Source organism: Trichoplusia ni, chromosome 6 (assembly GCF_003590095.1).
Source record: "Trichoplusia ni isolate ovarian cell line Hi5 chromosome 6, tn1, whole genome shotgun sequence".
Classification (NCBI taxonomy): Eukaryota; Metazoa; Arthropoda; class Insecta; order Lepidoptera; family Noctuidae; genus Trichoplusia; species Trichoplusia ni.
The window spans coordinates 13760421-13784382 of NC_039483.1; the positions used below are offsets into that span (position 1 = coordinate 13760421).

Here is a 23962-nt window from a genome sequence, read left to right on the forward strand (position 1 = left end):
AAAACTATGTTTTATTAATGTTTGAATAATTGAGTAGGGCTTTTGGTAGTTTTTTAGTTATTATTTATGTTCTGAACGTTGTTATTTAGTTGATTTTTTCTCATTAACTTAAGTAAATAGATTTGATTTTGGGCGCGTTTAGTGTACAATTTAATGCTAGAAGTCACCTATATAGGTATTGTTTTATCAAAATCGTTTAAACCGTTGAGTTACGATCAGAAATCCAAACGTATGTTCACGTCAAATACATTCAGGATTTGCTTTTGTTAAACAAAGAAACGGGACCACACATTGAAAACAGTTCAAGTACGTAAGAGTTGGACTCGAAACACTCGGGGTTCCGTATAATATTATTATTATCAGCCATTAGTGTCCCACTGCAGGCAAAAGGCTTTCTGTCCTTTCATACATCTCGGTGTATTGCTTACAGAGGCCACTTTCATCCGATAAAAAAATTTGCAAAAAAAAAAAATATTACCATTAAATTTGTGACCGCACCAACCGCTGCTTAACCTCAATTTTTACATTCTTATCTTTTAAAATAGCAAGATAAGAAATACATAACGTGAAAATTTCAGCAATGTAGCCACAATTATTCATAAAATAATGTTTGGTGGCAGACAGACATATTAGTTAATGTATTTCATATTTACTAAACGGTTGAAACAATTGAGTCCTGTTAAAACTCTTATCGAAATTATCAATTATATTCATTGGCCAATATAAAAACGGCGCCATACAACAGAATTGTCTTTTAAAAGATAAAAATGTATATACATATGGTCGAAGATCAACATAACCTTGTTAGGTTAGGATTGAGCTTAGGACTCAAAATCTTATATTTGCTAAAATAACATTGGTTTAGGATCAAGTCCAGTACCATAAACTCTTAAACAAAGACAATTGACGTTGTGCGACCGAGATAGCTAGCTATACGCGATTTAGCGGGCTATCCCGCTTTAATAACGGTGACAGTCGTATTGTGCCAGTGCATAGTAGAGGATCAGAACTGTTATTTGCTCAATAATTGTGATTACGTATGGAACAATGATCTTGCAGTATAATGTGCTTAGGTTATTGTTTATTAATAAGATTTAATACAGACCGATACTTTAGGTTGTTAAGCGTTTCAAATTATTATCTTTTCTATAGGTACCGTAGCGACACAAAGGCGCAACTGAGAACTCTTCTATAATCTATGATCTTACAAACGAGTTGTTCGTAAGATCATATATTTTAAACATACATATGATAAGAAAGCGAGATAGACAAACAGCGATACTTTCACATTTTATAAGTATGGATTAAAGAAAATACTTCATAATATAACAGAAACATTTTTTCCCAAAAGGCACATAAAAACCAAAAATGCTACTATCAAAACACCAACCAAAATAAACCATCAAGAACATAACCAATGCAGGTATCAAACATAAAGATTACAGTTCAAAAGCGAGACTTCACCGTCGAAACCAGTAACTTAAGATGCAGCCTCCCTAAGATAAGACCACCAGATGTCACGCTGATGTAATTGCGTCTGCCTTTGTGCTTCTAATGAAAGGTACAAAACTGATATAGCTATCTTTAATCAACGCGAACTTCGCATAACGATGCGGGTTCATGATAGTCGCAGTTCATGTTAGATTTACGACAGAAATTATTGTGGCTGTAAATATAGAATTATGATACAACTAGCTGTTGCCCGCGACTTCGTCTCCGTGGTTAGAAGATATAAGTTATGATTTATACCTGCCCTGTTTTTTCCACATTTTCCATTTTATCTTCGCTCCTATAAGTCGCAGCGTGATGGTATATAGCCTAAAATATTCCTCTATGAATGGTTTATTCAACACAAAAATATTTTTTCAATTTGAACCAGCAGTTCCTGAGATTAGCGAGTTCAAACAAACAAACAAACAAACAAACACTTAAGATTTATATATTAGTGTAGATATTGTATAGATTTATATACTAGTATAGATATTAAAGGTAGACCTCAGTAAGTTCTGTGTTTTTTTTCAATAATTTAAATTTTCGTTGTTCGTTGTTAGCGCTTCTCAATTTAAATGACATACGATATTGGTACAAAATATAGCTTATAAATGCTTGGCCCGTCCGAAGATCCGACTCGAAACTTATGAAACAAATAAAGTCTATTTTTGTATTAATAAAGGAACATTTTCCAAATACAAATTTCGTAAAAAAAAAACTAAAAATCCGAAGACATCAAAACAAAAATTTTAATTCAAGCAATTTATTACGACAATTAAATCTAAAACAATGCAAATTAAATGAACCCAGACGGATCATAAACATCAGATTTCAAACAGTGCCAACAACACAAAACGTAAGGAAACTAATCTCTTTGAGACAATACTAAGGCAATATCTTTGGTTTACGACGGCCGGCTGACTACATCTACAAATATTTGAACAATCCCCTCACTGTGCCACCATTGTCTAGGTCAAACTAATTTCGGGATCTTCTGAGCAATAATTTAATTTTGCGTTAAGACCATCACCCGGAATTCATCTGGTTAACCTTTTAATTAAACTTATTTATTAGTTAAAATAAACGTCAAATTAACCGATTATAATTTAGAATAATTGTAAGATTTAATGGAGTTTTACATATAGATGCTTAATATATGACACTGTTCGTAACAACGCATAAGTAGAGGAAAATCCTGAAAAGTGTCTTGATGTCACTTCAAGGTTTAAACAAAGAACAGAATTAGATAATTGAAAAGCGTCAGTCTTTTTTTGCTTCCGAATATATGGAGCAGTAACTATAAAAATAAATCATTAAAACACGACAATCTTTTTATACAAAACTCAAAGTATAACCCATCAGGGAACAACAATGTGAGGTGGTAATAACCTTATTATGCAACGATAGACGAATACGTGCAAAGTTGGTAAAAAACTGTGTAAAACGTACGATGCGAGTGTGAAATTATGTTAAGTATGTATAAAAGTATATAAAAGTCTTGGTTGAGTACGACCAACATAAATTCCTTGAGCACAACCCTATTCACAATGTACAGTCGGGAGGTTAATACAATCAGATTTACAAGGTGCCAGTATTTTTCAGTGACATTATTTTATTCGTATTTTAAAATTAAATACCACTAATTTTTAAGAGTATTTTGTAACCCATAGCACATCAGCAAGCCTTTGACTTAGATTGTGTTTAGTCATTTTTTTTAAATTTCTTTTTATTTTCCAACTTTTGTTGCTGGCTGTACCATGCCTGTTTCTTTCCCCTGCCGCGCACTAATAACCACTTAAGCTTATCTAGAATGCAGAATAGATTTTTATTGAATGCTTTACTGTTATGTAATTGGAAAATATTGTATGTTTTTTTTTGTAAGATTTCTTTCACGTAATACGTGTACCTACTTTAGAGGTAGGGTTGTCAGTTCTGCTTAGATTTAAATGTATTGTAAGTGAAATTTTAGTGAACTCGATATAACAAGAGGAGTGAAAATCATGTCTTATATATAAAAAAAATATAGATAGAAAATAGATTGGTTTACATCTCCAATTAATCTTTCAGTGGTTTTGTCGAAATTGGGGACTAAATATATACTACTTATTTTTTTCTGCATTAAATGACATCTTTTAACTTGTTAACTATCACTTTTATTTTAAATTAATTATTATAAAATTTACTTAAGCTAAACCATTCACCAGCCACCTTATACCTATAGAGTACCAAGTACTAGTAAATATACAACCCGTATCACGAAGTCCAAATCTAATTTCTGTAGAGGCATTACTTACAATGCGATTGCAAGCTTGTTGCATACAGAATACATCTAAATGGTCTTATACGAGTATTAGTTTACATGTCAATCTGTACCAGGCCTTACATTCCCCCGCTAGTGTGCATTCCGCCTTACAACTATTTGAAAACGTTAGAAGCACCTGTTACATTTCTAACAAAATGATTATGTAGATTTTGACATTAATTTTATGTTTCTCAATGGCTAGTTTAAATGGTTTTAGTGCCGAGATAACTCCTTTAGAATGATCGCAATTCTTAGAGTTCTAAGTTCGAAGAATAAAAAAATGCTCGGTAAGTCTGTCTTTTAAGACTCTCAAGAATGGTTTAGTTAAAATTAGTAGATACCTAATTTGAAACTGCGACAATGAACTTCCTTGATACTGCGACAATTATCAAACCTAAGTCGAAAGCATTAAAAGATATCGCAGTTCAAATCGCATTACGACAAAAAAAAAACAATGTATCGATCAGGAGCTTTATCTTGTCTATGACCTTAAAATTCGGTCACGTGAAAAAATGTTCCAGTAGCTATCTATATACTTTCCATTTAAACCAACAAAAACGTTAACGAACTACAAGAACCCTTTCTGATAAAAATGACGAGCTACCACCTAAGTAAAAGCAGGATTTATTCGCGGGTTCCGTTCCGCTCCGGCGCATAGTAAGGTGTTACCCCAGTTATACCTGGGCCATAGCCGGCACCCCGGGCCCATACATCACCAAGTCACCCGAGACGGCTCGCGCGCATGCGTACTTAATGTAAACTTTAAGCCCAAGGGTTTTGAGGGGCAATTTAACGTAAGTTTTGGAATATTTTAAAGTTTTTTTTTGTTTGAGGAAGTAGTGTGAGATATATATTTCGGTTTTGTACAGTCTTGCGGATTTGAAAGATCTTGCTAAAATCCGATGTGAAAATGTTAAAAGTAACAAGTTGAAGTATAAAATTGATGATCAATGGTAAAGAAATGCAGTCTCTACTAACGAATTTCTCTTTTGGTACTGTTTTGTTTTAAATCCTCACACTGTTTGTCGGACTGTCACATTAACTATTCAAATGAAACTCTGTTATGTACTTATAATTTACCTACTCCTTAAGTCAGATAAATAGACAAGATAGAAACATAAGTCAATAGTGTTTGGCTAAATTCAATATAAACTTTATTTTCTGAAATAATAAAGACGCGTTCTGCTAAATCAAATCCTTCTCAATCCTAACCTACTAAAAGTTATTCTAAAGCAAAGTTGCACCGTAAGACACACAGTTTTATACAAAACTTTATAACTTAACGATTTATCATAATCTTCGACTTCAATTTATTCTTTGTGTTTTTGATTCATAAGGAATCAAGCGCTTTTGAAGAAGGAGTACTGCAGATTTTGAAGCTACTTTTCCAGTGCAGTTCTCCGTTCAGTTTTCACAAGTACAAAGCATAATATAAGTATTCATTGAGACACATTAAAAAAAACTCGTTCCTAATTACAACACCTATAAGCATTTCATGGAGTTTTTAGTGTTTAGTAACACTGATTTCCTGAATCATTTTTTTTTATTGATAGTACAAATAACATTTTTCAACAACACAACAAGACACATACTTATTTTAATCCAAATTGATTAAACAATACGTTTGATTAACACGACGTGGGTCTCTTAATGACATTCAAAAAAATTCGTCATTAAAAGTCAATTGAATTTACTTGTTGGGTGTTGGGACGGCAATCAACTTCGCCAATTACACGTGACTGGGAACACAAAAATAATTTCCTTTATATACACATACGGGGAGAATATGTAAAGTAACCTCAATGATAAGTTGAAATAAAACGATACATTTTGTGTTCCGTTGTTTTAAAAGTAAATTATTAGGACAAGTGTAGCTAAAGTTTATTTAAAAATAAGGTAATTGATCGCACGCTTTTCTTAAAAAAATTCAATACCGGAAAAGCTTCATTGGTTGGCTTACGGCTGTATACTAAATGCATGTTCAATTTAAATCCGGAACGCTCTTTAAATACGAAAAATAGCACAAAATGTTCTCTCGTACTTAAACCGCACCTAATTGCCGGATCCCGCAAAATGTATAAACGCTAGTGTAGAAAGTAATCCCCGGTAGTCGGGTAATAAACATAAACGTTTCCCCAATAAGACTCGATGCAAATTGAGTCCCGGAGGGTACGGGGTATTTACCTATCGTAGGAACCCGATCAGGCAACAAGCCACTAACTAGTTGACGTCGTTCAAAATATTGCTGATTCGAATAAAAAACCGATTGCTATCTCACTTTGATGTTGTCGGAGGAAATGGGATCTGCTTCCGATCCACGAGGAAAGGGAGAAAATCTCCTTCCCATTTCTGGGTACCGTGGCCAGTGTGCCGGAACCCTATTAATCTTGCCCCAATATTTACCTGTCGGTTGGAGCTGTGCCCCTCACAAACAAAACAAATTGATAAAATGTAACACGTTATCTTCACTTCTAGCGTAAAACAGGAAACTGGGATAGTTTTGAAATTGAATAAATAATGTGATTTCTTGATACGGGTTACACAAAACAAACAGCTTTATCTATTTTGGGGGTAACCAAATCAAATGTTGATTCGGTTTAGCGATTTCAGAAAAAAATATTTAACCTATTAATTTGTATAATGCGAACGCAAATAACCAAATCTAACTTAAGGGACCGTTCCCGCTGTACAAACACCGTCAATCTTAATACCGAGTACTGAACCAGCGCGAACAAACAGATTACTCCTGGCTTGCTTTTTAAATTTCCCCGCGATTGTAAAGGACGGATAGCTTCATATCATCGTCGAGGGCTCGGTGTCGACTTTTGACCGTTTCGAGTGCCGATCTAATTTGTCGAATCGCGGAAGCATATGAAATTTAATCGATTCGCCTCACCGGAGATGCTTTTCAATAATAGTGTGAATTTTCTGAGACATTACGACTCTGTTGTGAATAAAATTGTTACATGATTTGGAATGAACATTTAGGGGTGCTCACATAGATTGGTTTGCGTTCATATAAATACACCGCACTAATTAAAAGAATGGGCAACACGAAATAAATTTCAATATATTCGAAAAAAAATTCAATTCATTTCCAAATGTATCAGAAAGCTTTTCAGGTCCAATTAACAAGCACTCACAATAAATGCGAAATGAAATATTTGTTGGGGCATTGATTAGTTAGAGTAGCAGGTGGCGGGGTACATGCACATTGTATAATAACAATAGTGATATGACAGGGTAATGTATGCAGACTCAGCCCCTATGCGGAGTCTTCGCAGACGTGACTTATACGTATTTTACACGGACCGCTTTCACAAACTCTCAAGCGTCTTACTAGGTAGATAAGTAATGAGCTAGAACTTAAGAAATACTAACGGGTAGTCGTTTGAACGTTGTCTTAAGAACTTTTTCTTTAAAGCATATGTTAGATTACCATCTGTTGTGAAGCTAATTACCTCGGGAACAGTAATGAGTATTAGTTTTAACAGTTCTCTTTTTTAAGATATTGCTTTTTGTTGATATTAAATTAAAATTGATTTAAGATTCCGCAGACTAGAAATTTAGACCCTACCCTTACCACATCTGTATTCTGTGTTTACTAAGTAAAGATAAAATTTTAATAACTGATCGATTCACCAAAACGCGTCTGCGCCATCTTTGTTTCTCCTTAGAGGTACAGAAAGGAATTATAATTAAAGTTGGCAACCCCATGCAACACGGCAACACTTGACAAAGACTCAATGATGGAGGGTTGTCGTCAAAATTGTCAATGAAAAACGACCTGCCCATAAACTAGGGCAGAAGGTATTGCTCAGCTGATTAATGAGTAATTAGTTGGATCATCATTCACATTTTGCATCCCCTATTACTGTTTACATTTGGATATCGATCTCAAATTGAAATTTATAAAGTGGTATGATTAGTGGAAGCATTTTAGGTATGAAAATATTAGCTGGTGTTTATTATTAGGAGATTGGCTTCAATGAGTTTTAATTAAGATATCTTTATCCATAAATACATAAAAAGTATTCTTGTGGTATGAGTAATGAGTTAACAAACTTAAACATTCAATCCTTGTGTTATAGTTATACCATAACCAGCGACAGACATTAAAAACAAAACAATAACGCCCATTCACTCACATCAATATAACGAAACAAACATAAGTGCATCAGCACCAAATCGTCCACGTAATGATAATTAAATTCATAACAAAAGATTTAACAAACGAAACGTGGCAAGCCCAAAATCGAGCATCGGGAGAAAAAAGCTTGGATTTGTAAAAATATAACTTTCCCTAACACAACGTTTTCCTACGTTATTTCCTTTGCAGTCGCAGGTGAGATTTATCTCCGGATAATTGGATAAAGAACGCGTTTGCGAGAAGTGATACGAGGTGGAAGAAGGGTGTGGGGGCAAGAGAAAAAACACATTGTAACAGCCAATGATGTGTTACTTTTGAATATAAATCTTTTGTTATTTTACTTGAATTTACAAATAACATAGGATAGGTACATTCTAAGGCAATTAGTTTAGAATATTTATGTATTCTAGAATCATTTTAAACAATGCGATATGACCGTATACGGAAAAGTGTACCCTAACTATAACACCGTCAGCCTTCATATAAAGAACGCGTTCATCATTGAGCTATGAGCTTAGCTTTTTAATCAAACCTATCATATTTATAATTGTTGAAATTTAAAGCGTAATTAGATTCACCAGAACGTCATCCGTAGATATTATATTCCGTAATTAAATTTTGCACCATAAATTACACTGACCTAATACAAATTACATTCGTCAAAACAATCGTCACTATGAACTCATACCTAGTAAGTGAAATTATTTACCAACCGCATTAATTTAAACCTGTCAAACACAGCGGATTAAAATAAGACACAAAACATACCGCACGTTGACCGACCTCATTTGTAATGGGCTTTTACATAGTGCAGAATTAATATCAGAACGGATAACAATACTCACCACAAAATGTTCATTTAATATGAAAACGTTCAGTACATATCCCAGCCTCATACGCTACCGTGACCAACCAAATATTTAATACCGACGAAAATATTTCCCTGTTAATAACATTGATTGAAATTCTGCGATTCGAATCGTACCTACCTAGCATTTATATATACTAACATCTACCGTAATAAAGCTTCGAATTACATGTATTAATAAATACGGGCAAATAAATATCATATTTGAAAATCCGGTTCAATATCAAATACAACAAAAGCCTGATTTAATTTTCAGTTATCATTCAATACAAAATCAAACAAAACTACCAAACAGGAACATGAACAGGATACACAATATCAGAACAACACTAGTAAAACATAGAAGTTAATTAGTGCCTCGTATTAACATTTTCGACGAGGTAACAAAAGGGAAAAATGAAAGCTAATATTCTACAGTTGGCAAATACTAGAGAACAATCAGAGAATTGAAATATTTACTTAAACTTGAACAAAACTAGGCAGAACACAATGTGTGTTATGTGAAATGTTAAACATTGGGGAACCTACACAGAGGCAAGCGTAGCGTAAGCGAAACTTATTTTTACATACAAAAATGTATTTTGAAACCGCAGTGGATATTGGGTCAACGAATTTTCATCAAGAATGTATAAAATGAGAAGAAAACATTAGAAGAAGGTTTATCTTTTGTTTATTTTAAGAATATTACTCTTTGCCTTTGTGTTTAAAAATATTCAGTTTTTTCGGTAGGTACTTTCTTGGAATAAAAAATTAAGGCAAATTTAAAATTATTTTATGATTAGAAATACAAAAATTTACATGTTATTTGAAAATTATTTTTATTACAATATACACCCGAGACTTTAAAAAGATAGTAAAGTTATTGCGTAAGTAGATAACAGATTAAAGTGGCTTACGCTACGCTTAGTAAAGGAAAGCTAGCCTAAAGAGTGAGTGAAAAAAGTGCGACACACAATTTGTAATTCTAAACAAAAATTCATACATTCTACGCACCTATACCGTTGGTATATTTGATTTTGTTTTTCGGGCAGTGAGTGAGTGATTTAGAAATGTATTTACAAAGTGAAGCCCCAAACACACGAAAGGGTTAGCGTGGCGTAAATTGAGAGCAGTGAATAATTCATATATATTTCTGGCATTACCTTGACCATTTCACGAAATGCGGCCGTCTGTCGCGTAGGAGACGCCACGTCCGACCGACACCCTTATACGTACTTTAGGCACTTTAATTTTATTTACACTATACTATCAAAGTTTCTTTTTATTGTCTTCGAGCGCAGTTCAGGATAATAGCGGGTCCTGGAAATTAATTCGAAACGTTAGTATAACTAATCAAGTTTATTGTTAACATGGAGTAATGAAAACAAAATGCTTGTCGCAGCTGTCACAACAGAGAGAGTTTTATGCGAATTTCAAATATAGTACACGAAGTTTATTTAAGTGTTTTAGTTATATTACTTTTTTTGTGTACAACTGTCTTAAGACGTTGACTTTCAACAAAAATGCAAGGCAATTCACATTTATGATATTCAAGTGTCTAAGGTATTTATATTTTCTTTTACTGTACTCTTTAGAATAGACTTAGAAAGGGCTAAGTTTGTTTATATAAAAAGTACGAGATTTTATTCTTTTATAATGTAGAGAGGAATCAAAAATATCTATCTCTTTTTAAACTAACCTCTAAAAATTTTCCTACATTTATTCGCGGCGAAGTGCACCAACAGTTTTCTTACACGTTATAACGATTGGAAAAGTAATTCGCAGCCGGCGACTAATAAACTGTATTACGTGTAACTTATGGAATAATACTCTTTGCGAGTTTAAAGTCCTGACGCTAAATCGACAGTGTAATAGGTAACCAATTTAGTTGGACCGATGGATGTTGGCTAACCTACTTTTTAGGTACCCGTATCGTAAAGAAAAACCCTAAGACATGGCTGCTGTTGTTCTAGTGGTTAGTGGCATTGAATGCTATACCGGAGGTCGTAAGTTCGATTCCCACCCAGGACAAATGATATTGTGATGACGATCATTTGTTCTGTGTCTAGGTGTAATTTTCTAATATGTTAATTAGTTGTCCCGTACTCATAATACAAGCTTTGCTTAATTTGAGACTAGGTGACGTTGTGTGAGAGTTGTGGAATAAAACAAAAACAAAAAGCTTATCGTCTAAGCCCAGATCTTGTAAACTGTATTAGTTTTATTTTTGTTTTTATAATGATGATTTAATTGTTAGTACTTATACATTTTTACCGCTAAAACAACCAATGCTAAAAATAGAGAAACGGCTCATACACAACAAAATTGGTTATTGACGGAACCCGGTGTACAAATCCGACTCGCTCTTGTCCAGCTTTTCTTTTTAAACGAGTTTTGAGTTTGCTCATCGGAATTAGTTTACATCGACGTTTGATCGGATATTCCTTTAAAGAAGTTAAGCAACGGTAGCGAATAATCTATTCCTTATTTTTTTTCTCATTTTTTTCGTTCCCGGTTTACTTGGATCGGTGTCGTGGTTCGAAAGAGGTGATTACTTTTAAATTAATTGGATAACTGAGTTGTTTGTTTGTTTATCTGATTTGCTTCAAGTGTTATCGGGAATTGAGTTTCATTTCTAAGAGTTTAATAGATGCATTCACGAGTAACTTATAGCCTGCTTAGTAAAATATATAACCTCAACATTTTTAAAATCTTTTTCTTAGCATAATATCTGTTTTTGTATACCAATTACACCAATACAATTTAAATTTAAAATATCACTTTAAAAACAAGTAAAGTAACCAATTCGAGCTATCTAAATCGTTAAAAGTAACGGTCAGTCCAAAAAATTCAGAACGCGCGCTTCATAACCGTATTACACCCCGAGTAAACCACTTTGCTAGTACGATGTGGTTCCATTTATTCCCAAATATAGATCAAAGCTTGAATTTACGACCTGTATTTGACTATCTCTACGTATTTGAGTTTTACTATTCGTGTGTGTTTAGTTCTAATTTTAGATTACGTAGCTTCAGTTTTGAAATTTACAAGGTTCAAAGTTGGCCTATTGTGAAACTTGTGTGGTCTTGTGTATACGAAGCAACGAAATTCGCCCATTTTCGTTGATTTTGTAATAGGGTATGTGACTACACCATATCTTTAAAAAGTTAAGGAGATTAAAAGTACGTAAGATTATCTTCTTCTAATATATAAAATTCCCGTGTAACGATGTTAGTTACCGAAACGACTAAACCGATTTATACCAAATTTTATATGCGTATACAGTAGGTCTGAGAATAGAACAACATCTATTTTTCATACCCCTAAGTGTTAAGGGTTGCCCACACTAACTGGACTAAATTTTTTGTTTTTTTTTTTTTTTTTTTTATAATGTGGCATTAAAATACATACAACTAGAAAAAAAAATATTCGGCAAAACAACGTTTTCTGGGACAGCTAGTGAATGTATAGTAGTAGGAGCTAGTAGCATCACTTTTTTAATAAAACTTACTGGTAAGTGTCGTCACAGGAGGATTTATTTCACTGCTTCCCCTTCATATTTTATCCCTCCACGACCTCCGTGGTCGAGTGGCGTACGCACCGGTTTCAAGGTGTCGCTAGCTCTGAGGTCCCGGGTTCGATCCCCGGTCGGGTCAACGTAAAAATTCACATTTCTACGTTGTCTTGGGTCTGGGTGTTTGTGGTACCTTCGTTGTTTCTGAATTCCATAACACAAGTGCTTTAGCAACTTACTTTGGGTTCAGAACAATGTATGTGATGTTGTCCGCATTTTATTATTATATTTTGTTTAGATTCAAGAACAAATACGTATCAGAATAGTAAACCCATGGTTTCTCAGTATACATTAAGCCACGATACACAATGACGTAAGTCGTATCGAGTATCGTATCTTGGACTTGTGTTGCCTCGTATACAGAATTTTTAATTTAATTTAAATGATTACCTTATTACGATAATGCTCGGTTTTCAGCAGTATAATAAAGTATACACCGTCGCCTTTTATTTTAACTTGATTTTTCATCAGCCAATTTCCTACACGTGTTAATAAATCATGTTACTTAAAAGCTAGCACTAACGTGGAGTAAGTATTAATAAATAATGTATTTTATTAATACATTGAACGTATTAAAGGAACATTAAATTCAGTAGTTGGGAACATGCTTAACTCACTAAATTATTTATGAAAATCTGAGAGGCTTCGCTTTTCTCGGTACTCATCAGAGCTCTCTTTTGACAAGCGAATTTTATTTATAGACTTTACTAGCTATACCTGTGATGACGTCCGCGTGGAATACAAAAAAAAACTTTATTTTTTTTAAATAAAAATTGCTTGTTTACGCCTGATTACTTCAGCTACCTGCCTATAAAATCTCGTCACAATCGGTTCAGCCATTTCAGAAAATAACCTTTACAAACGGACAGACAGACAAAAGTTGAAAAAATATATATTTTGGTACCGATTTCATCATATATTATGCATGCAGTCAAAATACAGTTATTACCCTGAATTTTTAACGTAGAAAACAAATATTAAAAAAAAAACAGTTCATTTTTCATAACTTGGTACGGTTAGAACTTTGCTGAAACTGAAAGTTTTAAGGGTGAAAGCACCAGTTGTTATACTAAGTTATTTGTTCTATGAAGCTGAAAACTGAATAAAAATTGTGTCGTGCCTCCATACAAACTCGTTGGTGAACCGTGAGTGTGAATGGAAAGTTCGGTTTTGTTTTAGTAACAGTGACTGAGTTTTCTATTGACAAGAGAACGGCTAGAATAGAATTTATGTGTGCCCTTGTAGAATGGATTTAGTAATATTTACAGATAATGTTATGAGTAGGTAAGCTTTAAAAGATTCTTATTAAAAAAAACAACAATGATTTTTGTTTTTTTTTTGCAAGATGCAATTAGCATCAAACCTCTGAAATTTATTACTGAATTGCTATCACGTTTTATGAGGTATAACCTGGAAACTGACGGATAGACAGCGGTGCAGTAGTAATAACGTTCCGGTTTTAACCTCAGAGGGTAGAAGTAAATTCTTGAATTGAAAATATACTGTATAAGTCAATATCACAAGGGATTTATATGTATAAAACATTCAGTTAAACAAACTTTTTCAGTTTCACACATACTTAGGCCATACAGGGATCGAATCGACAAACAACAGTGGTCATAGGGGTGGTGAATTACACAACATTCAACAACTCTGTTATTTATTCTATAAAAAAAAATCTTATCGAAAAATAACTGTAACACAGCTCCATAGTCTTTCAGAACAACTATTTAAATTAACAGTAGATCGCAGCTAGAAAAACTAAAACCTATCGAAGCTTAAAGAAAAGCACAACGTAAAAAAACAACGAGACAACGTTTAAGAGGAAAATAAGAGTATTTGTTTAAGACTGAGCGTATTTCTTTGAAAGCTAATCCTTCAGTTTAAATAATAATGTATCTTGGCCTTTGAGCTTTGTACGTCATTACGGCATTTCTAATATTCTGTTGTTACATGAGACCAGTAATTACACCCATTTGATCCGGCTGCAGTCTCCTTGGAGAGCTGCCTCTTGCATTTTTTATTTTAAAAATGTTTGTACTTGTGACCAGTTGTGGCATTGTACAATGGAGGAAGATACAAAAGCGTGGATAGGTATGTGTTAGAGAGTAATAATTTATTGTAAATCGGGAGAAAAGATTTAGAGAAGCAAAGCGCATAATATATTCCTTTACAAAACTAAACATTTGGAATATCTGTATCTTGAAAACTATGTGCATTTTTAAACAACCTCGTTCCTGTCATCCTACAACTAATGCCAAAATAAGCAAAACCCTATTGAATTTTAAGTATGACATAACCTAGCGTGGGAATAAGAGCAATATTTATTCAACCTAAATCTAAAAATGACATCACGCCACACACCTACACAAAAAAGAGCCGAAAAGAATTTGAATTAACTAAACAAGGGTGCCAAGAAAATATATAATTTTAGCAAAAGCGTATCATGGATACGTCAACACAATTTTCGCGCTAAGGAAAGTTTAAAGGAAGTTGTTACATTAAAAATGTAAACTTGGATGTGGGGACGAGAACTGTTTAGTTACGTAAGTCAAGAACGTGGAACTATAACACTGGAAGAGACTTAATGAATTAATAGCAATTATGTTATATTCGGAGATTACAAGCATTTTTTTTTGTTTATTTTTGTCTTCGAAATCATTTTCTTAAGGTTTTGTATTTTTCCCAGCCTTCTGTTTTTACATCTGAACAGGACATCAAATCTTCCAAATATTTCCAATTCGCACCACCTGGAACTTGCCCTTATGTTCAATTAAAGTATTATTAAATATGAATACAGATTTTGTGGACTTCTTTTCATGTCTTGAAATTTTTTGATTCAAAGTATAGATTATTTCATATCTGTAAATATAATAAATATTTCCAAGCAACGTCTAACACGTACAGTTCATGCATCATTTAAGTTCGACAGAAATCGAAAAGGCAGCAGTAAGGTTGTCTCTCGCAATTTTTCGTTCCCTCTTCAATTGATCGATCGTTTTCTCTACATTACTTCCCACAATTTTATTTCTTTTAATGCAGTGCGAAAAAAATATTCTATGACATAGATATTTTTAGACACGAGTTACAGGAACAAATCCAGAAGAGCACGCTGTGTTTCAAAAATTGGAATTATGACGTGACTAAAAAGGCTGCTATGCTTAATGGAGATTTGGCAGGTCACGTCAGCCCAGGAAGCGGTCTCGGGATGACCGAAGGGGAAACGCGTTTGCTGGTTCCAAGTGGCTTCTAATAGAGAATGGTTTCAGGATTTGTAGGAAGCCTTTTCCCAGCAGTAGAACACGGTAGACCAGTTTAGTAAAAATGGGATGACGAACGACGAATAACAATAAAAATTAAAATCAAGGTTAAGCAACTGTTAGTATGGTTTAGCCAATTTTTATGGAGTCCTCAGTTTTGCGAGTCCGACTTGCCAAGTGCAAGTCGGACTCGCCTGTTTTTATCTTCTGTTTTTCTTTACAGAATTTTTTTTACACTGCCGTAATTAGCCTTTCCAGTCAACCTTATACAACGGTCAAAGGTATGGCAACACTCGCGCGGAATGTGCGAGACTTTCCTCTTGATTGTTAGGGATTTGAAATATTAAAAGATGTTTGAAGTTTCTTTGTGTTTTTCTTCGTACCATGTCGTCATACGCTGCCGCAGTAGCACTTGTGCAGTTATAATCGCTACTGAACAATATTATTAATGGTATGACTATAGCAAACATTAATGTTTCTCAGAAAATTTTGAAGGAAGACAATTTGTTCATTTTCTTGGAAGTGATTTTTGAAAGTTTAAGTTTTGCATACTTTTCTGTTTAACTAATAGATTTACTTTCATGTACACACTTAAATCGCTTGTCAAAATTCTATTAAGGACGATATTTTTTTTCAAAATTCGACATGACACGAATTTGACAATGCCTTTTTCGTTATCATAACATTGCTTGTCAGTAGTCTAAACACAGGTAATACATTGTTCTACTGATAAGAGCCAAACATTTATATCACAGCCAATCTACGTAGTTAAACAGAAATCATTAAGTCGTTCCGGTTGCCGGAAACGGGCCGTCCACGCTGGTCCTAGTCAGAATTGCCGGATGTCTTGCCGCCGACCCGCTTCCGAGCCTGAACGCCGCACGTGCGTTTGATCAGTCTTTTAGCATAGTTTGATATTGATTGTAATTAAATTGTTTGTTTTAGTTGATGTCTTTAGCTGCGACAATACGGAAGTGAATTTATTTTTAAAGTGGAAGGGACTTTGAGCCATTTTTGATAAATCGTTTGCAACAAAATGGCAGCTTAGTATTAATTTGAGAATGCCGTCATAAAGTAGTAAAAAGACAAAACATACACTTTACCATTAACAGAGCAATAGAAAACAAATTATAATCTTTATCGAAGTGATACAAACGACCTAAACAAAAGTTTTAATTGTCTTATGGGGTCGCGTGATTAAATTATCGCCATGGGGTTCTGAGGTTCATAACGTATTGTAAAACTTTTACGTTACAATATTGGCAGTAAAACATTTTCCGCGACGGCTGTTGACAAAAAACGAAAATTTTAATTGGCCCCGGCAGTAATACAGCGCGGTGGGTTCATTTGTTTTGTCCCAATTCACAACAGCGGCTCTCCAAGCGTCGAAGCACCGCTGCCCGAATAGGCGCGTACAAATTGTGCGTGGAGCGAGGATCACGCGAACCACCAATTACAGGGCGCGTGGTGTTAAAAATTAATTTATATATTACCTCGCCCTTTTAACTAACGATAAGAGCAAACGTTATATATTGCGCTTTTTACCCGCAACGGTACCCAACTATTAGAATCAAAACAGAAATGGATTACCGCCATTTATAAAATGACGAGCGAGGATTGGATAGTTTTGATTTATGTCATGTATTCAGAAGTTTAACTAATGCGGCTATCACGTTACGTCAGTATAGTGAGCGTTGTTTCAGCGTGTTCAAATTGAACCGACAGAAGTAATTAGGCACCCATCAAAGGATTTAGATATGAAACAAAATTCGGAATACCGTAATGTCAGTTGTATGTTTTATCAATGCTGGACATGACAAGCTCGCGGCTGTGTTTTCCAGCGTTATTATTATGAAAGATAAAGCTATGTTTATGATTTAGATTCGCCACTGTGAAGTAGATGAGGTACTTCAAAGAATAGGAAATAATTTTAGTCTCGAACTTTTAGGTTTTGTTGTGTAACATTAGGTATTAAGTATGACTTTAATTGTATGGTCGCTCTAATAGTTGATTGTAAATATTATTAAAGCATTATTAACATTATAATAAATTTCGTGAAGCGCATTCCTAATTGTTAAACGGTTTATTCGTGCGTAGGTATTTCTGGGGGGACCCGACTAGTTTTGAACCAAACTGGAGTCTTTAATTATAAACTATTATATACGTAAAACCCTGTTCTTTTTAATATGACGACTTATACTCTAAGGATTTTAATCCTTGTGTCGAGGGGGTTTCACAAATATCTAAGTAACATGCATTAAGACACCCGGGCTCAGAAAATTCCAAGCGGAAATCGATGGGATTAGCGTGGTGACCTCAAGCATTCGGTTATCCGTGCCATCAATAGAAGATACAACAATAATTAATGACTATAATATAGCACCCAAAGTGGGAAGACAAGATATACTAGCCACAACTTCAATAATAATATCGCAACATTTTCACGTTAAGAGTTGTTATATAGAAAAAAAACTTTCACGACGAAGTCAGTTAAAAAGAGCTATCACCATCAATTGTCACCTGTAGGCAATAAGAGCGAACGACACAAACTTACCTATTGGGAGAGCCCTTTATTAGAAAACTTTTATCCGTTATACAAGGCATGGAAAAACAAAGCTAGTGTACGTGGTGCAAATAAGACATAACGGCTGAACAAACAAGAGGATTAAAGTTAACGATAGGTCACTATGAGCACAGCTTAGTGCCGTCCGATTGGCATAAAGTGTAGTTTGTACGCCTCTGTTAGCTACGATTCGAATGTTTTGTGTCGCTGTAAAAAGTTTCATTGTATTGCTTTGTAGCTTCGGAGAGCCCGCCGAATACTGGGGTTCGACTTGAAATGTGACAGTTGATAGATAAAAGTTGGCAAATGAATTGTGTAAAAATTTTTGTGAATGTGATATTTTATTCATTTTTAAATCATTATTTTTGTTTTTATTTCTCTGAATAAAGGATAGTTTATTCCAAGAAAGTTATGAAGAGAAACAGCGACATACAGTAGCAAATACATTTGTTGATCAACCTGCCCGAGAGTCAATATTCCAATCACAAATAGGAAACGTTCAAAATATAAAAGTAGAAATAAAACAATGCACGCCAAAAACTGGCACAACAAAAATTACCTAAAAAATTCACAGTAATTTTGGACGCTCGATTAGCTGTCACGAAAATATGGATTTGCTATCACAACTAATTTCGCAACGCAAAATAGAAATTTCAATTTCACATCGTCCATCAAAAGCTAAATAAAACCAACAACATTGTTGCGAAAATCTGTAATTGAGATGTTTTATAATAAAATAACTATTCGAAAACAAGTGAGTTCCATTCGTTGGCTGACGTGGAAATTATTTGAAAAATAACGAATACACGATACTATCGACTCACAGTACAGTTTTCCGAATATTTGTGCAGCAAAAAGCGAGTGTACATTTTAAATATGGAAACCCTGTATTAAAATGCCGCACGTGCAAATATGTTATTTGCTCTGTGCTCTTTGATTAATCAATCGCATTGATTGGTAAAGGGAAACGCGAACTATAATATTTGAGCAACAAAATGGTAAGATATACAATATGTAAACATTTATTTAAATCACTGGTTTCGATGTCCAGGTTTGTTTTGCAGTTTATTTTAAACTAGCGCTTGCCTGTGCTTTCGTTTGCGTTTATGTTAGTTAAAGCGTCAAACACAAATTATATCTTTATATCCTTTTCAGATTAAGCCAAAGTAGAGACGGACTAAGTCACGTTTAAAATAATTGATATAATTACAATTTGATATTTTCGTTACGGTCTATACAAAAATTTTATTTGAATTTTTACGGCCTTCTAAAATACCACCAAATTCAACTTTTCAAAACGAAAAAGGACAGAAAGGTGTGTGAGAGTTGAATAATTTTATGTCTAGACTGTAGTAGGTACTAGCTTCAAGCAAGAAAATATTAGAAATAGGATTAATTTCTACGGTGACTCGGAAAATAAAATATAAAGTATATTGTACCGCGGGTTGTGTCGGGTTAACTGAAAGATACTGATTGTTTTCACTTCGCACTTAGGGAAGAGATGACAATAAAAACTCGATATGTTTTAATTATTTGTAAAAGCAACCAAAACTTGAGACGAGAGACCACGGTTGTATTTTAAATTGGTAAGTGACAAGCTGTAGAGGAAAAAATCGCGATTCAATTTTATTAGGAATCCACGAAAATAATAAATATACGTTATTTATTTTTTTCTGGATTCTTATATTTATATTCTTAAATAGAATAATGCCTTAACATAGATTAAAATAGGGATTTCATTACTAGAGCGTCCGATTCCGAATGCATCATTACACTTTATAACCATCTTTAGAGGTGAATATGATATCGATAAAATTGCAGGTAGTCGATAAATATAATATCGATGTCGACAAAGGCGAGGCCCGTGAGATGATGGACGGGCGGCCATTAAACAGTGAACGCTTATTGCGTTGCCCGCGACGTTTATATTGTTCCTTAGATAATGCAGTGTTATTTAGCAAACCGACTAATATTTGTCGGAAGATGTTTTTGTTCGGAGACGTCCTTTCTCGTTAGTGGAGAGAATTTAATGTACAGTAGATCTTACAACAATGGTTTTTTAGGCTAACACCACCTAAATTTCATAACAATAAGGTTTGTATTTGACTGACTTTGATATTGCTTATGTGCCTATCTTCTGGTGTATCATTTACATAGAAACGAACCTTTTTTATAATTTTTGAGGTTATGAAATTTACTCCTTACTCTAGTTAAGGTGCAATACGAGTTTTATTTAAATATCTATTGTAAAGGCTTTCGGTGTTTCGTTATTATGTGCTTTAAGTTATTAAATTTGCTTTATAGAATATTTCAGAGGTTATAAAACGGAGTTTAATAAATTTTACTTTTTATGGAACCGTTGTGCTTTCTTTAGTGCCTAATTATAAGGCGCAGAGGTCGACTGGTATTACTGGAACCCGGTTGTTCCAAGACTCTAAGCAAGATATTTTTTTTAAATATTATTTTCAGACTAATGCTATAAATTCAAAAGTTTGTGAAATTGTTTGTATAAATGTCTATGTTCGTACATAATAAAGAGACTGGGGTCTATATTAGGTAAAACCTCTGTCACAGATCACCAGTCCTCCGTTCATTTAATTTATTGAAGTTCCAATAAACGATTGCGTATCGATTCATTCACGTACTCATTATTTATAACGAACTAAACTCGAAATTGAATACGTACTTATATAAAAGAATTCAATAGTAAATACAAAAGACTTCAATAACTAAAGCTGCTTAGTTTTCTATGTAACTGTGGAGAATGATTGCTCGAGCGATGCCGCAGGAAAACCGGAGAGAAACCTTATTTGCCAATTATAGTTAGTTGTTATTGATTCCTATTGTAACAATATCTGAGATACTTTAAGAGAATATTGTATTTATTTTTCATAGATGCAATGAAGTAACGCATTTTAATAATAGAAGTTATTCTTATCGAGTTGGTGTATTTTGTTTTAGACTGGGTTTTCTTTTTTGGAGAGCGGTTTGAAGATATTGCCTAGGAGCCCTCCGCCCTCATTTGGTCTGGTTCTATCTGGCCCATCATAAAAAATCGTGGAAGTATTTGGGGGAGGCCTGTGCCCAGCGGTGAGACTCAGTAGGCAGAAAAATAACGTAATTTTTTGATATAATACTGACAAACTGTCAGATCATTTTCTACGGTAGTTGATGTCTATTTTCTTCTAAAATAAAACAACTGAAACCTTACTATCCAATAATTTCAGTAGCAAAAGTAATATTTAACTACGCATTTAAGGTTTACGAGTCTACAAATGAGATGCAAAAAATAACAGTATCACACAACGACAGTATGATAGTTACATTTTGGTTGTAACTGCTCATAACATCTGACGGTAAGTAACTTTGTAACACACATTACACTCCTTGAAACCCAAAACTCACCGCGACTTACACAGCTCTCAACATTTTTAACGTGCAGTTTTTCCGATGGCTTTGCACACTATATTTCCTTGTCTAGTCCAATATCTTAGCATTGAAAAATTTACATTGCATACAAGTTTTAGAGGTGTTCGCTAGTCAAGTCAGCTTCTAGTCTAGGAAAATATGGCTACGTCAGCTCGATTTTATAGTACATGTTATTTTTGAGAGATATCAATTACTTGGTACCGTATTGCATAATATGGCGGTTTGAAAGTATGGGAAATGAATGTTTATGTTGAGTTTATTGAAGTCGTTGTTAGTGGTGTTTTCTTTTATGTGGTTTGAATGTTCGTGAGAGTAGTAAAACAATGAATGGTCGAGTGCATATTGAGATGAGGGAGATTGAGAGGGGATGATTATGAGGAGTCATTGATGACTAAAAAGACACCTGAGATAAGATGGCTGGCCTACCACAAAGTCTAAAGTAATATCAATAGTAACAAAGTAATATTATTGCGTTCGTGAAAAACAGAAGCCGATGCATGATTGTGTAAAAAAAATCGTAATCGCCGTTAAAAAGAAATACGTTATGAGTGGCGGCTCCTTGTTAGCAAAAAATGCAAAAAAAATATTGAGCTAAGACACTTCTACTTAATAATATTATTGTAAGAACCTTTGGTCTCAGATAGCCAAAACCAAGAACAGGTAAAAGAAAGCAGCGAGATCAAGACCGGCAGTTTGACTTCAACCGCTCTTTTAATGAAACATCTAAACAATATCAAAAATATTTTGATAGTAACTGTCGTGAGAATGATTCATTATTAAATAATGTAACGGTTTACTCACGCGTATTTATCGGGGTAGCCCGACTAGTTTCGGACCCAAAAGGAGTCCTTAATCATGAGCAGACGCGGCGGGATCCCGCCTAAATACGCGTGAGAAAACCGTTACATCATTTAATAAATATCAAAAATATCTTATTACTAAGCTATAACCAACAGACTTCATATAAACTTCAAACCTTACATACGTAGACTAACAATCAATAAAAGTAGGTCATATTTGTAATAAACGCACATCCGAACAAGCGATCAAGCATCGTATTGCATTAAAAATAAACTATTCGAAGTATCGGAAATCCAGCGAACTATAACATGTTTCTCGAGGAACTTCATAACTAGTTACAGCATCACATTTAATTCCTAGAGCTTGTACTTCATTGGAAAACGGTAAGTGTATGATGAAGTTCTTAGTTCTTTTCTGTTCTTTCTCGAGTCGAGATCGGCTTCTAGACTTAGCGGATTTAAATAAATAGGTACCATATTTTACAAGGAATTGAACAGTACTTAATACTTTATTTGCACTCCACAATGTAAACATTTGGTCTTGACAAAATTAACTTAAGAGTAACAATCGTGGACCTTGTCAGTGTTTGTTGTATGTGTGACTATTTATATAACCTGAAAAATTTAGTAGGTGTATTAGTACCCGCAGTAAGACTGGTACCGAGAAAAATGGTTTACTCTAATACTATGTGACTTCACATTAAAAATACATCAATCTAAGATCTTAAAAATAAATTTATTTGGTAAATATTGATTTTATCCAGCTTGCTATATTGATATAGTTTTTTTTTTTTCAAGACATTTTTGTCGCGGCTGTCTTATGACAGAGTTTATTTGACGGAATCATGTATATTAAAGTTACTTATTAATCACAGTAGGTTTTCTTTTGTCACAAAATTATGACTGCCTTAAAATTTTAAATGTACATTTAGAGCCAATCACAATTTTATCTAAAGCAGTTAAGCTAAAATACTAAATACTCCTCATAACAAAATAAGCAACACAAGCACAAATTACAACTAAAATACAAATTAAGATAGCAACAATGACGAACACACAATTCAAATACACATCACAGAACCGCTTATCTACCTAATTGGTCATACGTCATACGTTTGTACAAGCAAAGCTACAGAACCCATTCCGAAACGACAACAAAGCAAGCAAACAAGCAAATAAAGACATAATTAAAGTTATTTGCGACAACAAAGTGACAGATTACGCGAGACATTATGTTCGAATCAGAATGCAGTGACAAAGGATGCAAGTTGAGTAAGTTGAGTTAAGACGGTGATGTGACGTCACGATGTTTTATTCAGACGTATGTGTGTGTAGGTATACTTGTGAATGTATGTAAAATAGGGATTTGAGTTAGTTGTGTAGTAGTAGTTTTTTTTGGAAGGGAAATCAAATTTTTGTTAGATGTCACCTTCCGCTGGTTGGTTTGAGCGGAAGGGAGTGACAGACTTCTACTGACTAAAACCCACCCATGTTCCTTCCTTGGCATTACGTGTACTAGGGCCACGGAAACCCTTTCGGACAATCC

At 34.1% G+C, this 23962-nt stretch overlaps 1 protein-coding gene across 3 annotated transcripts in view; it reads right to left on the reverse strand.

Moving 5' to 3' along the window:
- LOC113495029 overlaps nt 1–23962 on the reverse strand; it is a 349076-nt gene that overhangs the window by 146105 nt on the left and 179009 nt on the right. For 2 of the 3 annotated variants that reach the window (XR_003400694.1, XR_003400695.1), the window contains exon 3: nt 9954–10110. The exons of the other annotated variant lie outside the window; for it this stretch is intronic. The gene's annotated coding sequence lies outside the window, so the exon portion shown is untranslated. The remainder of the gene's footprint in view (nt 1–9953; nt 10111–23962) is intronic. 3 annotated transcript variants of the gene reach the window in all.